Genomic DNA, 15,652 nt, shown 5'->3' with positions numbered 1-15,652 from the left:
ACACTGTGTGCAAGGTGGATGCTAAAAGCGACCAGGAGTCAGGTTCAGAGCAAGAATGTGCACTTTGTTTGCACAAAGATAAAGCAAATAGTCACTAATGTTATGCTCTTTCCAGGCAAATAACATGCCACTTCCATGTCTCTCCCACAGAGCCCTGCATCAGTCTAGGCAGGGAGTGAAAGTGCTTACAGACAACTTTTTTTCCCAAACAGTTGACCATATCTTCTCCAGTAGTACTGCAGTTTTTCCACCACAAGGGATTCATATTTTAAAATAGCTCAAATACTAAGTATGTATTCAGACTATTCTGTTTTCAAAAGACAATAAAGACTTGCCAGTGATTTATTGTGGCAATTCAAGGGCTGGGGACACGGATTGGTGGCACCAGCATGACATTCCTGCTCTCCAGATGGACTTGTGATGTAAAATTTGAACAGAGATTTGTGAGTTTGATCCCAGAGCTCAGGCTTAGTTGCTTAAAAGTGTATGTGAAGGTAACCAGGCCATACACAATCTCCTTTTGGTGCACCTGGCTTTCTTCCTGAAACATTACCTGAAAATCACTTCATCTTTGCAGCTGGACCTGACTGGGTTGGGATGTGAGAACTGGTGTAAGGTCTTTCTTGGAATATAGAGCAGACATGGCCAACAGCTCTGAAGCACTTGCACAATCTTCAGTGCACCTTAAGTGTCTGAAGTGAGTCAACCTATGAGATTTGCTGGTTAGAAATAGTAAATAGAGTCAAATGGGAAATACATTTGAAAGAAAGTAAAATATCGGCTGCTTGGGAGTTCAGTCTCTCTAGTTGGATCAAAGTCTCATCTTCATTTTCAAGGTCCTTTCCTGGAAGACCTTGGAGGTACCCTACATGCGAATGTGCCCATAGAGGGTCACCCATAGCAGACAGAGGGCAAGGGTATGTCCCAGGAACTTAGAAAAGATTTTGATTTTGCTGTTGATGCAGGGAAATGAGGTCTTCCATTTTCATAGATATTTGTCAGAAATACCTACCTAAACGTAGATGATCTCCATAAGAACAAAGAAGCCCTGTCTAATGGTTATCAGCTGGTAGTCTGCATTGAATGGTGGAAGACCATAGTGTCAAAACAGGTTTTATATCTTCATCTGGGGAGATTTTTTGGCTCAGAAAATACAGTCAGTCAAAGTCAAAATACTGATATTGGTTGAGCCAAAATGAAATGTTTTCTTTTTTTTTTTTTCCCTTCACAGAAATAAAAAAGCAAGCAAAAATCATGTCAGGTTGAGTCATCACTTTGGTTTTGTCTTAAAATTAAACACTTCATATTAGAATCAGGTGGTTTTTTCGCTTATCCCTGCAAACTCTTAGGAAAGGTCAAGTTAAATCACCGCCAGTTTTGCAGTTTAACACTTCAAACTTTCAATTTGGAAATGAATCAAAATATATGCTTTTAAACACCTCCAACTTATTTATTTATTTTTAATGTATTTTTTTTTTTTTCCTTTTGAGAGTGTTTTTCTGAGCACTTCACAGGGAGATCTGTGCTACCCTCCAGTAGTACCCTTGCCAGCACAACTCAGTCTGGAGGAGGATGTCTCTCCATGGTTATATTGGACCATCTAGATCTGCCAGCCTTCAGATAAGCCTATAACAAGAGCACATTTTTGTCCCCTCTCCACATACAGGGTGATTTAGGCAACTGGTGAAAGGCAGCCTGTCAGTATTCAAAGCCCAAGTTCCTGGAGCCATGCCAATGAGCTGCCATTAACATTTCAAATTTAAAAAAAAAGAGAAAAAAAAGAAAAACAAAAAGACACATTTTTGGATGTTGTGGTAGCAGCAAAAAAATGGACAAGACTGTAGCTGTTAGAGCTCCTGTCAAGTGTGGGTAAACCCAAAAGTATTCTCTTTGATAGCAAAAAAGGATAATTTAGCCCATCTCATGTCTTTTGGGGATGGGCAAGTGACCAGCTGAGCAATGATGACCTTTATGGTCAGTCCTACTGCAGTGAGAGGCCAAGGGAATGAGAGAAGGTGGAAGGATGGCTTCCCAGGGGCTGCATCGTGCTGCTGCAAAGCAGAAACAAACCCAGGATGGGGATCACGCCTCAGAAGCATGACCTGGCTCAGTGAAGTTCTCAAGGAGGTACGAAGCCCCTGTTCAGTTGATAAGGCTCACACACCTTGCCAGCCAGAGGACTCAGTGTACATATCTGAACAGAGTACTAAGTATACTTATTTCTTTTGCACTGTCAGCCTACCTAGCTGCGAGGAATGTGATACTCCTCCTTCTTTCTTTTTATCAGCACACTATAAGTCTGTAGATTTGTAACTCTCTTGGATTTGCCTTTGTAATCCTGACGCAAACCCATCAGATCTGCTGAGTGAATTATTACTTTGATTGGGACATTCTGCTTGGCTCTCCTTCCACAAGCTGATTCCACTTATGTGAACAAGAGGAACACATGTTTGGGGAAAAAAAGCTACAGTTCTCTCTGTAGTGATGTCTACCTGTGTTGGCAGTGTCCTTCGTGGTGCTATTCCACTCCATCTCAACCACTCATTTGAGGGCTGAGACAGCTCAAAAACAGCCACAGAGGAATCTTCAAAATTAACCAGCATAAACGGATGCGTAGATAGTTATGAGAGAGAGATGAAGGAACAGCCAGGAAGGAATCTCTCTGCTAGGAGAAGCCAGCAGTTAGCTCTATACTATTTGCTGAGCATCCAGCCCAGCCTTGTCTATCCATCACATGATCTTCGGTGATCCATGTGTGGTAGCCAGTGTCTTGGCATGGCCAAAGAGGGGCTCTGCAAGGCAGGTGTGTGGGAGGGAAGTGGGTCACGCCATGCACACCTCTTACATTCAGAGCAGCACTGATACGGACCTGCTGGCAGGTGTTTGGCCTCTGTAGGTAATACATTTCTGAACACTGAGCCTCTTTCATTTAATGAAGGCAATAAGAGATTTTCAAGACAGATCTGCTATGAAGACTTCTATTAAATCTATATATTACATCTTAAGTTAAGTGCACTGCAAACAGACTATCCAGCCATTTAAGACACACACAGACATCCGATTGCTTGCTGTGGGAATCTCTCAGATGAAGGCACTGAGAAGGAATACCATGGGAGGGAGCTGGAGAAAGTACCTGCATGCCAAGGAACTGAGTCAACCTGGGACTGAGTTTACTTATCAGGAGGAACTGGTACATGGTGGAACATTGTTTAAATGTAAAATCCTATCTGTATCAATGAAGCAGAACATAAATTAAAGGGAGTAGAGGGCGGGGAGGGAGACTGGCATGTAGGAAGGCAGAGAAATGAAAGGCAGATTTCACTTTGAATTCAGACCAGAGCCCCAACAGGAGAGGGCTGAATTTAAGGCAGAAGCACTGGGGATGTGGAAAAGAAGGAAGCTCAGCACTGTAGAAAGAGGATCAGATTAAAAATGTATGTATGTTCTTGTTAGTATTGGCCCATACTAGTAGCGACGCCCAGGAGCTCCAGATGTGGTTGGTTCTCTGAGCAAGCATGGGTCAGTCCTAGCCCTCCTCCCAGCCCAACCCTGTGCAGCCAGGTTCTGCTTTGGGGTAAAAGATATATCAGGAGGAAAGTTTGAGTTACACAGAAGTAAGAATCTGATCCTGCACAAAGGACAGACAGGATGGACTGCAGGAACACTCCTTCCTCTGCTCTTCTAGCTCAGCTTTCCAGGCAGTGTATGGTTGTTATACGTTGGGTTTTAATCCTGTAGCATGGGGTAAATGGTAACTGATGGATGAGATTCTTTGTCCTACAGCAGTGACAAAGAGGTTACTCTTCCCCTTGCCCCCCACTCAGCAATATCAGTGCTGGCTGGCCTGTTGGTAGGGCTGTCTATAAACACAGCTCTGCTAACTCCATGACATCTGTGGGAAAGGTTAGTATTTACTGAGCATGCAGCCTTGCACAATCTGTTGAGAAAAACAGCTTTAGCTCCAAAACAAGCAGCTGATATCGTCATCAGATATTCTTTAACTCTGTTCTAATGATGATATTGCACAGAAAAGCTACGCTTGAAAGTGAGTGTCTCTGAAACTGCTCCAGGAAAAGGTCATAGAGGCAGATGCTTTCTCCGTTGCCACAAAACTGTGTGGGACTATATATATGGAAATAACTGAGGTACATAATGCTCTCTTTGTCTTGGTATTTACTGGCAAGATCTTCTCTCAAACTTCCCAGATCTACCTGCCTTAGAGCAGAGGAAGAGAGATACTACCCAGAGTAGAGAAGGATTAAGTTAGGGACTATGGCAGTAAGCTAGGCATGTACAAGTCCATGAGGCAGGAGAGAACATGTTCAAGGGGGTTGAGGAAGCTGGCCAAGATCATCGTGAGGTTTTTTGAATGACTCTGGCAACTCCAGGAGTTTCCTGGTGGAAAAAGGCAAACATCACCCTCGGCTTCAAAGGGGCAAGTAAAAGGGTCAAAGGAATTTAAATCTAGTCAACTTTTCTTCAGTCCTTGGGGAAATAATAGAGCAAGTCCTTCTGCAAGCTATTTCCAGGCATGTGAAGGACAAGAAGGTGGCTGTGAACATTCAGCATGATTTACTGAGAACAGACTGTGCTTGGACAACTTCTTTGACTTCTGTGATGAGCTGATTGGCTCTACAGATAGGCAAGAACAGCTGATGTCATTTACCTCTACTTAAACAAGGCTTTTGACATGGTCTCAGATAGTGTCTTTATATACAAGTTGGAGAGATGTGGACTGCATTGGTAGACTATGAGGTTTATGCAGAAGATGGACTTTGCTCAGAGGAGACACTTCTGAAAGGTGAACGGTGAGATGGCAATAGACAAGTAAAAAGTTGCAGAAAAGGAGACTGTATGGATTTAAGGTACAATTCTTCACCATGGGCATGACTGACTATTGCAACAGCTGCAGAATCTCCTTCTTTAGAGATGTTCAAAGCTTTACTAGATGAGATCTTGCACAACTGAATCTAACCTTAAAGTTAACCTTGCTTTCAGCAGAAAGTTGGACCAGAGACCTTCAGAGCTTCTTTCCAGGCTATGATTGAATGATGGTCTCTAGATATGCCTCAATGTGCTCTTACCAATGACTGTCAGAGTCCAGTGCTTTTTCTGTTCCCTACCAGAGGTATAAAAATGGTTAAAAAAAGCTATGCAAAGAAAAGCATGATATAGGAAGAATCACAATATTTTATTTCCTTGTTCCTGAAGTCTGTGAATTCCAGCATCTTCCAAAGGCAACCTACACGGTACTGTGATAGTGAATATAATGTACATAAGCTCAAATACTTGCAAAGAGAGAAAAAGATAAAAGACCCCACTAATGAAACTTTAAGTCCAAAAGGGGTTTAACTTAGTCAAGATCCCCTTCTTGACTTTCAAAAAGAAAACTATAAGAAATGGCAGAAGGTGCAAAATGCCTATAGATAGCACAGCAAATACTTTGAAGGTAACAGACTGGAGACTCAGAGGATAAATATACACCAAGTATTAAAAAGACTTTGAAAACGACTAGATCTAGATAATAAGTCAAGTGGCTACTAAAAGACTAAAAGTAATTGAAACAAAAAGACAATCCTTAGAAATATTTAAATGAGAAATGAGGAATAGAAAGGACCTTAATGTCTAGAAGTTTAAGAAAACATCAGTAAAGCATGCCAAAAAGATTTTGAGAACCATTTTACTAAAGGAATGAAATAGTAATAAAACCTTTCTCAAACTTGGTACAAGAATCTGCCAGGGACTCTATGGGACTTAGACATAACTGGAGTAAAAGAGATGTGCAAGGAAGACATGGCCACTATGTGGTTTCATCCACAGCATTAAAGCCATGGCTGTGGTTTCATCCACAGCAGAAAGGCTTGATGAATTCTTCTATGTCAACTATGGAGTAATTTAAGATGGTTCCTACATCAGCATTTATCTTGTGAAGGAAGAGAGAGTGGGTCAATCAAAGGAATGATTCCTAACAGAAGTATCAGTAAAATAAACTTTAAAAAATCAATCAAAAGAAAGGAAACATGATTCAAGAGTTCTAGGGGAATGGAGATACAAAACTACTGTATTATTAATCATGATACGCAACTTGTAACTTCAGTCAGACTTAGCTGCAGGGGAACATAAAACAGTAATTGTGTTGTGAATTTTTAAGAAGGGCACCATGAAGGATCTGGGAAACTTCAGTTCAGTAATGCTGGCGTTTGTAGAGTCTATAAGGAGGAACAGAATCTATAGTCTCAGGGCTAAATGCAACATATCGAGGAAGAGGCAACACTGCTTTTAGAGAAATTATTCCCCACAAATCAAACTGTTTTGAAGGACTTTGTGAACATGTGATAGAATGATCCAGCTGGTGTAGTGGAAATGGAAGAGTTCTCAGCAAGTTCTTTCAACAAAGGACTCAAAAAATTGAAGTGTTGTGAGATGGATTAACCCTCTGGATTATTAATTGATTAAAAGGTAAGAAACAAAGAATTGTTTGGTTTTGATAGTGGAAACCATTGTCAGCAGAGACCTGCAGGGTTTTCCACTGAGAGCTGTATTCTTGAACACACTTGTAAATGATTTGGAAAAGGTTGACAATAAAGGAGTGATAAAATTTGCTGATGACATAGAATTATTCACAGTGATTAAAACTAATATTCCCATCACGAGTTGTAGGAGTGTCTCAAACTCTTGAGACACGGGCCAACAGAGAGATAGGTGAAACAGTGTTAGTAAATGCAAAGTAATGCACATGTGGGAAATGCAGCCCTAAACATTTATACACAGTGATAGTCTCTAGAATAGCTATTTCCACCCAGAAAAGAGATCTTAGCATCAGAGCTCAGGGGAACTGAATGTTAGGAGTTACTGGAAGGGAATAATGAACAAAACAGAAAGTAACAGCATGGAGCTGCTTAAATCTACAGCGTATCTGTATCTTTTGTGCGGCATCATTCCAGTTTCTTTTCTAAAACCACATTTTAGAACTATGAACAGTGAATGAAGAATGGAGAAGGTGAGTAGGAAATGGTTACCAACTATTATTCATAACACAGGAACTAGGAAGTAACAAGTAAAATGATCAGGAGTCAGACTGGAAGACAAATGAAAGGAAATACTTCATCACACATGTCCATATTAATGCAATTCCTTCTCTCTGAGTCACTAGGGTGGGATTCATTTGACCTAACTTTAAGAGTAGATTCACCCCACTTGAACTGGGCACTTTTGTGCTGGAGGCCACTTCTCAGCTGGGGACTGAGGCTCCAGTTGTAGTCAACAGATGGTCAGGAGTGGTAGGCATGTGATTCACCTCAAGCACTACAGATGTTTGTGTTAGTAGAGGATGCATCACACATCATTTTCCACTGACTGCATTGGCTAGCTCCCTAGTGTGTACATAGAACCACGGAATCAGAGAATGATTTGGGTTAGAAGGGACCTTTAAAGATCATCTAGTCCAACCCCACTGCCACAGGCAAGGACATATTTCATTAGGTCAGGTTGCTTAAATCCCCGTCCAATTTGAACACTTACAGGAATGAGGTATCCACAACTTCTCTGGGAAATCTGTTCCAGTGTCTCACCACCTTAATTGTAAAAATTTTCTTCCTTATATTCAGTCTAAATCTACCCTTTTTCATTTTAAAATCATTGTCCCTTGTCCTGTCACTACAGGCCTTGGTAAAAAGTCTTTCTCCATCTTTCTTATAAACCCCCTTTACATATTGAAAGGCTGCAATAAGGTCTCCCTGGAGCCTTCTCTTCTCCAGGCTGAACAACCCCAATGCTCTCAGCTTTTCTTCATAGGAGAGGTGTTCCAGCCCTCTGATGTTTTTTTGTGGTCTTCCTATGGACCTTCTCCAACAGGTCCATGTTTTTCTGGTGCTGGGTACCCCAGGTCTGGACACAGTACTCCAGGTGGGGACTTGCCAGAGCAGAGTAGAAGAGGAGAATCCCCTCCCTTGACCTACTGGCCATGCTTCTCTTGATGCAGCCCAGGATACAGTTGGCTTTCTGGGCTGCAAGTTCACATTGCTAGGTCATGTCCAATTTTTCTCCCACCAGTATTCCCAAATCCTTCCCTGTGGGAGACAAAAGGACCCTAGTGTGGCTAGTTCAGCTGTAGACTCTTAGTGGACATCAGCCTTTAGACAGCTGAACCCCAGCAAGTGTTGTACTGGCACAACAGCTGAGTGGGTTTGCCTGAAAACAGAGCTTGAACACTTGGGATAGGCGCTCCAAGAGGGAGATAAAAAGAAAGCAGAAGTCCCATTCCCAAGTGATTGCCATGATGACAGGCATGTCCAACACCCCCAGGCTGCTAGGAAAAATACAAAGCTTAAAAATGCTGCTTCTTTTTTTTTTTTTTTTTTTTTATTTTTTCAGCAGGTTGACCTTAAAGGGCAACATGCTCCACTCTGTCTGGTTTACAGGCAGATAAGAGCAACATCCTGACTCTGGGTGGATGAAGGGGAAGATAAGTTGCTTTCATGCATGTGTCTGGGAAAAGGATAAATTTTCTCCTTTATGGGCTCCTTGTTGCTCCTTGCCCAATTCAGGGCTATATTTCTGGCAGAGCAAATGCATACTTGTAACAGAATGAAATGCTGTACATCACAGAGGGCCATTGCTCTTCTGACTGGACTGCACACTCCGTACTCATGGCAAATGCCAAGAGAAAATGGATGGATATGGGAAACACAGAAAAAGGGGGTCAGTGGTTTTCTGCTGCTTTTGATATTGGTAGTAGAGGGGAGGTGAATAATTACACTCATAGAACAAAAGCGTCAGTGAGATAAGGAAACCTGGTACTCATGCAAACAGGTGTCCTTTCTAAAAATTACATCTGCCTATTTTTGTCATGTGCTAGCCCTTCCCTTCCTCCAGCTTTTGATTCTGTCAGCCAGAGCAGGCAAGAGCAGAAAGCAATAGGCTGCCAGGAAACCTGGGGTCATCTCCTACCTCTACCAATGACCTACTATCTATACCTGGGTGTGTCATTGCTTTCTCTTTAATCTTTCTTTTGCCTTCTCAAATATGAACAATATTTTTTCTAAGTCTCTAAAGCATTCTGGGAGCAAGATTTGCTTTTATTATACTTTCATATACAATAAAAACATACTCTCTCCTGGGCTACTACACACTCCAGCCTTATGAATAATATTAGTTAGACAAGAAATGCACAATAAAGTAGCAAAGCCCACATCAAATGGCTCCCAGAGCTTCCTTCCTCAGACTTGCTCAGCCTGAAACCTAAATCTTCTTTTCCCAGAGCCTTTCACCTCCCATGTATCTGGGTCACACAGAGAATCATTAGTTTCTGTAAGTCAGAGCTCAGCAGTCTTTTATCAATGCAGCAGTGACAGACGGCATGCTACCCTTGTACTCTTCACTATCTCAATTTCTTTTATGCCCACATACTCACAGTGCTGAGAGATTATTGATCACGATCAGCAGTTATGGTTTTTCATGTGCAGCTGTACTTGCACTGGTTGTATCTCAAGCAGTTAAGTTCTCGGTGGTCTGGTGTGATGCCTTAACCCAGACCATTTCTCTGTGCGTATTAGCAATGGTATTAACCTAGGAAGTGCAGATTGCAGTTAAAATTGAGAGTGCCTTTATGCCTAGTACAGTGTGTCCATACTGATTGGGTGTAGGTAGTACATACGACTGCACATCCTCGATGAGCTTTCTCGATCAAAGGAATTCTCCAGATGTCTTAGGTTGACAGGTACACACAGGGTCTAGAGTGACTGAGGGACCATGGCTTGGAAAGCTATAACCCATCAGCCGAGCCCCCGCTAACTGCTCGTTTGGGTGGTCTGAGCCAGCCCTGCCACAGGTACAGTACAGGCTGATGAGCCTTGGCAATCCATATGTGTTAGGACCACAACTATGGGTAATTAGTTACTGCAGATCAGATGACGGGTTAATGAAAAAGGTTTTATTCATTTATAACATCAGAGCTTGCAAGAGTGACCCCACCCTTCCTAGTATTTTTTTTTTTGGAAACGACTTCCTCCAAGAATAAAGCATTCCTGAACACAGGTCCTCCCAGTAGCCCTGGGAAGGATGTGTCCCTATTAAAGCAGATGATGATTCACCCTAGTGAAAGCTCTTTGTCCCCTACATAGACCTTTCTTAGCCTTATGAGTGCTTTTAACCAGCTCCTGACAAGATATCAGCTGAGAGCGATTCATGCCAATGAGCTTGTGGTTTGACTTCCTTATCCAATCTGCTGAACTAATGCCTTTATAACACCAAACCCATTCATTTTAATGAAAAATATTTAAAACTGAAGAAATATTCTGCCTTGTTCTCCCTGACAGGTAGCATCAAGGGCTACACTGCAACAGACTTCCTAAAGTTATTAGGAAGCAAATGAGCTTTTAGTCTTGGCAGGACAATGGCAAGGTGTTTGCTTTCACTAACTTGGGGCTCCTCCATCTGATCTGGTCATCTTTGCTGTCTCAATATTTAAAGCAGAGGAGCAGGGGGATGAGTTCACCCACCCAGGTTTGGCTATCTGTTGTAGTATGAGATGAATTGCACTCTGGAGTTGCCCATTTTACTCTGTACAGGGAGCCTAGTTGATTGCTTATAGGTCACGTAAAATCCCATTTTAGGTGATAAACAGTTTTAGGGGTGGTATCGGGAGAAGTAGATCTGTGAGGTACAAGACAGTTTGCTCTTGTCTCGAGCTTTGGTAGGTGTTGGCTTACAGCATCACGCACAAGGTTGAGAGGGACCTCATGGAGTCTCTCTGTTCCTTGTGGCATGATTAACTCTAGAGTTTGTTTAAAAAATAGAAACACTGCCAATGGGCTAAGCTTCCTGAAAAAAGAACATCTCGAATTAGTGTATTAAGTACAAAAGCAGCAAAGACTGGCATCCAAGGTCACCACTTTTTCTGAAGGTGATCTGGATGTTTACCAATGGCCAGCAGGACCAACATTCACACTAATGACTTTAGAAGAAAGGACAACACATTGCCTACTAAGAATACAAAGTTGAGGTCCACTAGCATGTTTTATTCAGCACTTTCTGAGGCATAGTCTTACTGTAGCCAATGAGACCTAAGACCCTGATGTCTCTGGGAAGAGGTTGGGAAATTTCTGTGAGCTTTCTCTCTGGCTATCCTAGCACAGGTACTTTTCAAGAGTAGATCCTGACAGCTTGGTCTACACAGGGAGGAATAGACTTTGTCTACACAGCCATGGAAATAAGCTTAAATATGTGAAACCTAATGGTCTCTTTGCTTTCAATCTGCAGCAGCTACTGTTGACCCGGTGGTAGGTCAGATTCAAATGTTTTCTGAGGAACAGAGTGAAGAAGTGGAGTTCATTCAGCTTAGTCCAGGTCTGGCCTAGCAAGAGTACAGACTCCCTGAGCAGAATAATGTGCTCATTACAGCAAGTGGTAATGCCTCTGTTGAGCTCTTTTATACTGCTGTGAGCCACAGAGAGGTATTTAGGAGGGTATCTATCCAACCCAGAAGTAATTTTATCTGCCAGCTAAACTGTTTTGCAGGGGTAGTATCCTCCAGAAGGAGAAAAAAGTGGTGTCCTGGTAATGACACCCGAGTCAGCACTGAGTTGTGAGCAGGGTCAGAAGGAGCTGAGATATTCAGGCTGTGTTTGCTGCCCAGACAGCTGCCTACTTGCCCCAGGAAAAGATGCTGAGACAGGTTTAAATATCTGTGCATTTGCACGCATGGGTTCAGCTTGCACGTGCATGTGTATGTGTATAGATCATTTTGAATGACCTTAAGATTTTCTACAACTTGGGAACTGCTGAGCTAAGCTCTTTCAGTGGCCCCAGACCCTGGAATATCCATGCAGGTGCCAAGGAAAATCAATGGATACAGGCAAGTGGTGGAGCCAGACTTCTGCCTGAAATGGGTTTTTGCCAGCAGGACTTGAGGCTGAAAAAGACTTTAAGTATTGAATGTGTCATGTTCATGATAAAAGGTCTGTCTTCAGAAAGGGCTGCTTCCTCAGAGCCTGACTCCATTTCCTCTGGGTATTTGTTCTTTAACCAGCCCCCTTGATCAGAAACACTCTGCCTGGGAACTCTCAGGCATCTTCTGATCTGCTTTGTCCCACCGGAGAAGGAGCTGTAATCCATAAGATGGAGTTTGGTCTTTATGTAGCAAGGTTGGAATCCATTATTTCCTTTGAAAATGATGACTCTGCCTTTCAATTGGTATTGGAAATGGACTGTCCCTGACTTCAAAAGACTGAGAGGATCTCTTATCAAATATCTTCAAAAGCTGTGAAAGGAAGACTGGGAAATGCCAGCCAATTTCCTCTGTTTTTGTAGTAACTTGTTTATGTTTTTCGAGTTCTACTCTGGAAAAGCAGTTGGCTTGGATTAATATGCAGCGAGTTTGGTTTTCACTGTTCATGTGTATGTACGCTTTATTTGATTCCCGGAGGTTGCTTCAGACTTGTTTTCTCAGAAAGAATTGAATTGTTTATTGATCTTTGTTATTGTTCTGCATTAGTGTGCTCATCTGATGCAAGCTTTCATTTCTCGCTTTGCTGCAAAAAGAGCAAATCCACCCCTTGTATTTCCTATTTTGAAGAAAAGCAGCAGCACTGAATCAGAACTGAAGAGAAAACTGAGAATGGTTGTGATAAAACAGTGTAGGGTTTACCTGGAGGGGTGATGGAGGATGGGCCTCTGACGAAAGGACTGCTTTTCAGCATCTATGAGTACACGAGGTCTTCCACTTCCTGATGAGGGTGTAGAGGGCTTCTTTTTTTTCTTTCCACTGCCCTTCCCCCATATTGTTAGTTCCCAAAGAGATAACTTTTCTAGCTTTTCACCGTGTGTTCTAATTCAGGTTGTTATGTATGGAGACTTCATCAAGACTCAGAAGGGTTACTCCCTCCTAGCCTCTGCCGTAGCTTTCTGGGCCAACCAACCCTGGGAATGGCACTGTAGTGGTGTCAGACCTTCAGAGTGCTGCAAAAAAGTGACATAGAAAGGAGTGTTTCCCACTCGTTATCACCAGTCTTATCCCACAGCCTTTCCCAATAGTTTCTTCATCCAGGATCAAGTGTCCCTGTGAATGTTAGGGTGGGCTGCTCTTCATTTTTGGATTTTGTGCTATCCTCCATTTTGGGGATGAAAGAGAGGACCCAGCCATAGAACTGAGACTCAGAAACCCCATGTGGAAGTCCTCAGACCAGTTTGATGGGACAAACAGGCTGAGGTGACAGAGAAGGAAATCCTCCAAGAAAATTCCTTGAGTTTTATTGTTGAAAAAGTGGGCTGTCCTTACCCCCAAAAGGCATATGAACCATCCTTGTGAAGCCACACATCTGAAGACAGCACTGCTTCACCTGGCTGGACATCATTCACACATTCAGACCAATTCTTTCCTCCTCATGACCCAGGAGGGCTTAATTACATTTGGTAAAAGTATTTGCACTAGTCTAAATTGCATGCTGTATAAACAACAGTATTTCTTCTCTTCATGAGGCAAGAAAAGAAGGAAATGTCTCCAAATTAAGTATTCTACCTAGCACATGGTTCAGCCTGTGTGTCAGAGGGCAGGGCTGGATCTGTAGTCACCTGCCATGTACTGTGAGGATGAAGATCTCCGGGAGCATGGCTGGGATAGACTTTGAGGCTGCTGTTTCTAAAACACTGAATTACCACCTAAATTTCCCCTGGCTGTTGGGACACTAAGGCTTGTGAATATACGTATGGTAACCTACTTCACAGGCTGTTTCTGAACTAGCCTGTTAAACTGTCAGGTCATGGGCCCAGCATGCGAATTTAAGAAGTTGGGTAGTGCCTCACCCTGTCTGCTGGCCACTAGACAGACTTGTGAAATGTTTGGTTTAGTTGTAGCTGTGGGGGTGAGGTTGGTAGCTCACTCATATACACACATTCTCATACATATACACACACATCAGTATATGTATTTCATAGAATCATAGAATAGTTTGGGTTGGAAGGGACCTTTAAAGATCATCTAGTCCAACCCCACTGCCATGGGCAGGGACATCTTCAGCTAGATGAACTTGCTCAGAGCCCTGTCCAACCTGACCATGGATGTTTCCAGGGATGGGACATCTACCACTTCTCTGGGCAACCTCTGCCAGTGTTTCACCACCCTCATCATAAAAAATTTCTTCCTCATATCTAGCCTGAATCTACCCTCCTTTAGTTTCAACCTATTACCCCTTGTCCTATCACAAGAGGCCCCACTAAAAATTCTTTCCCCATCTTTGCACACAAACTTTTCACCACAACCACATCTTTCCATTTCTTTTATATTTTTACTTTTTTTTTTTTTTTTCTCCACAGAAATTTTGTCCCTAAATCTTTCAGTTAAAGTATTCAGCCTTTTGGGTGAAAAACATTTTTTTTTTCCCCTTCTTGGACTTTTGTAAAACAAACAAATAAGAGCATACAGAAAAACTATTATAACAGAACACTTTCACCAACAGAACAAACAAACAAAAATTTGGTCACTTGAAAAAACATCCACACATATTCCAAGGAAAAAATCACTTAAAACATTGGTTTACTTTTGGCAAAATTTTAGGAAGAAGAAAAAAATCAACTCCCTGAGTAGTGTTGTCCAACACTCAAAATAAAAGAGGTTGAAAGCTCACAGGAAACCTTCAGAGATAAAGGTCACCCAGACCCCCCATGAAGGGAATCAAATTTCAAGTAGGTTTAAGATTTATGGTGCTCTGTAGTCTTGCAAGGATTTAGTAAATGTCTTTCTCTGTCTGTTCCATAGCTTACACCGTTCTCTACAGGCTACCCACGTTTTTATACCATACACTCCCATGCAATTTTCAAACTCCAAACTTAAATTGCATTTCTTGAGATTGGTAATGAAGGAACGAACCATTTAATTTTGTTCAGGAAAAACCTCTGCAGAAGATGAGCACAGGATCTGCTTATGGACACGCCAGTGGCTGTGAACCAGCACTAACTCCTACCTGCTAACCTTGTGGGAATGCGTGTGTAAGGGATGGTTTATTTGCTTTCCTTGCAGCCATTTCAAGGACAGATTTCTGAGCAGCAGTGGCCTTCTGGTGCCTCAGACTGAGCAATGCTGCTTTGATATATCACTGTTTTAACACAGTGGCCTTTCGGCATGGTGAAGTGTGGCAGAAGGGCAAGTTCAGTAAGGGTTGCATGGAGGAAAATATGGGCGGGAGTAGATCCTGGTGCCCTGATGAGACGCAAGGTTTGTGAGGAGCAAAGAAGTTCAAAACAGGGGCTGCGAGAAGGAATTATCTGCAAAAAAAGGGAGAGTGCTGCATCTTTCTAAAACACTTTAGAGGGTGCTTTTTCTAACTCACAGCCAGCAATGTTTTAGTTATCACTGAGCTGTGCAAGTGGACTCAAAGGTATATTTAATCACCTAGATGTATTAGCCCACAGCCAGCCAGAAAGCACCCTAGATTGTGCTTATATGGGGGAAAAAGCTCCTGCAGGCCATATGGACATCTTCACAAGATAGTTTGCATCATCCTCTGACCTGTGTCTTTCCTACAGTGCATCAAATGAGCCAGGCTGCAACCACTCTTCTAGAGCTTCTTGCTGAGGTCCTGGATGCTCTTTTTCTTCACCTTTTCCTCTTTACCTTCCTCTTCCAAGGCCTCAACAAATAACAGGATCTCCTTGTCAA

Source organism: Strix uralensis, chromosome 5 (assembly GCF_047716275.1).
Source record: "Strix uralensis isolate ZFMK-TIS-50842 chromosome 5, bStrUra1, whole genome shotgun sequence".
Taxonomy (NCBI): Eukaryota; Metazoa; Chordata; class Aves; order Strigiformes; family Strigidae; genus Strix; species Strix uralensis.
Note: the sequence above shows the minus strand (reverse complement) of the source record.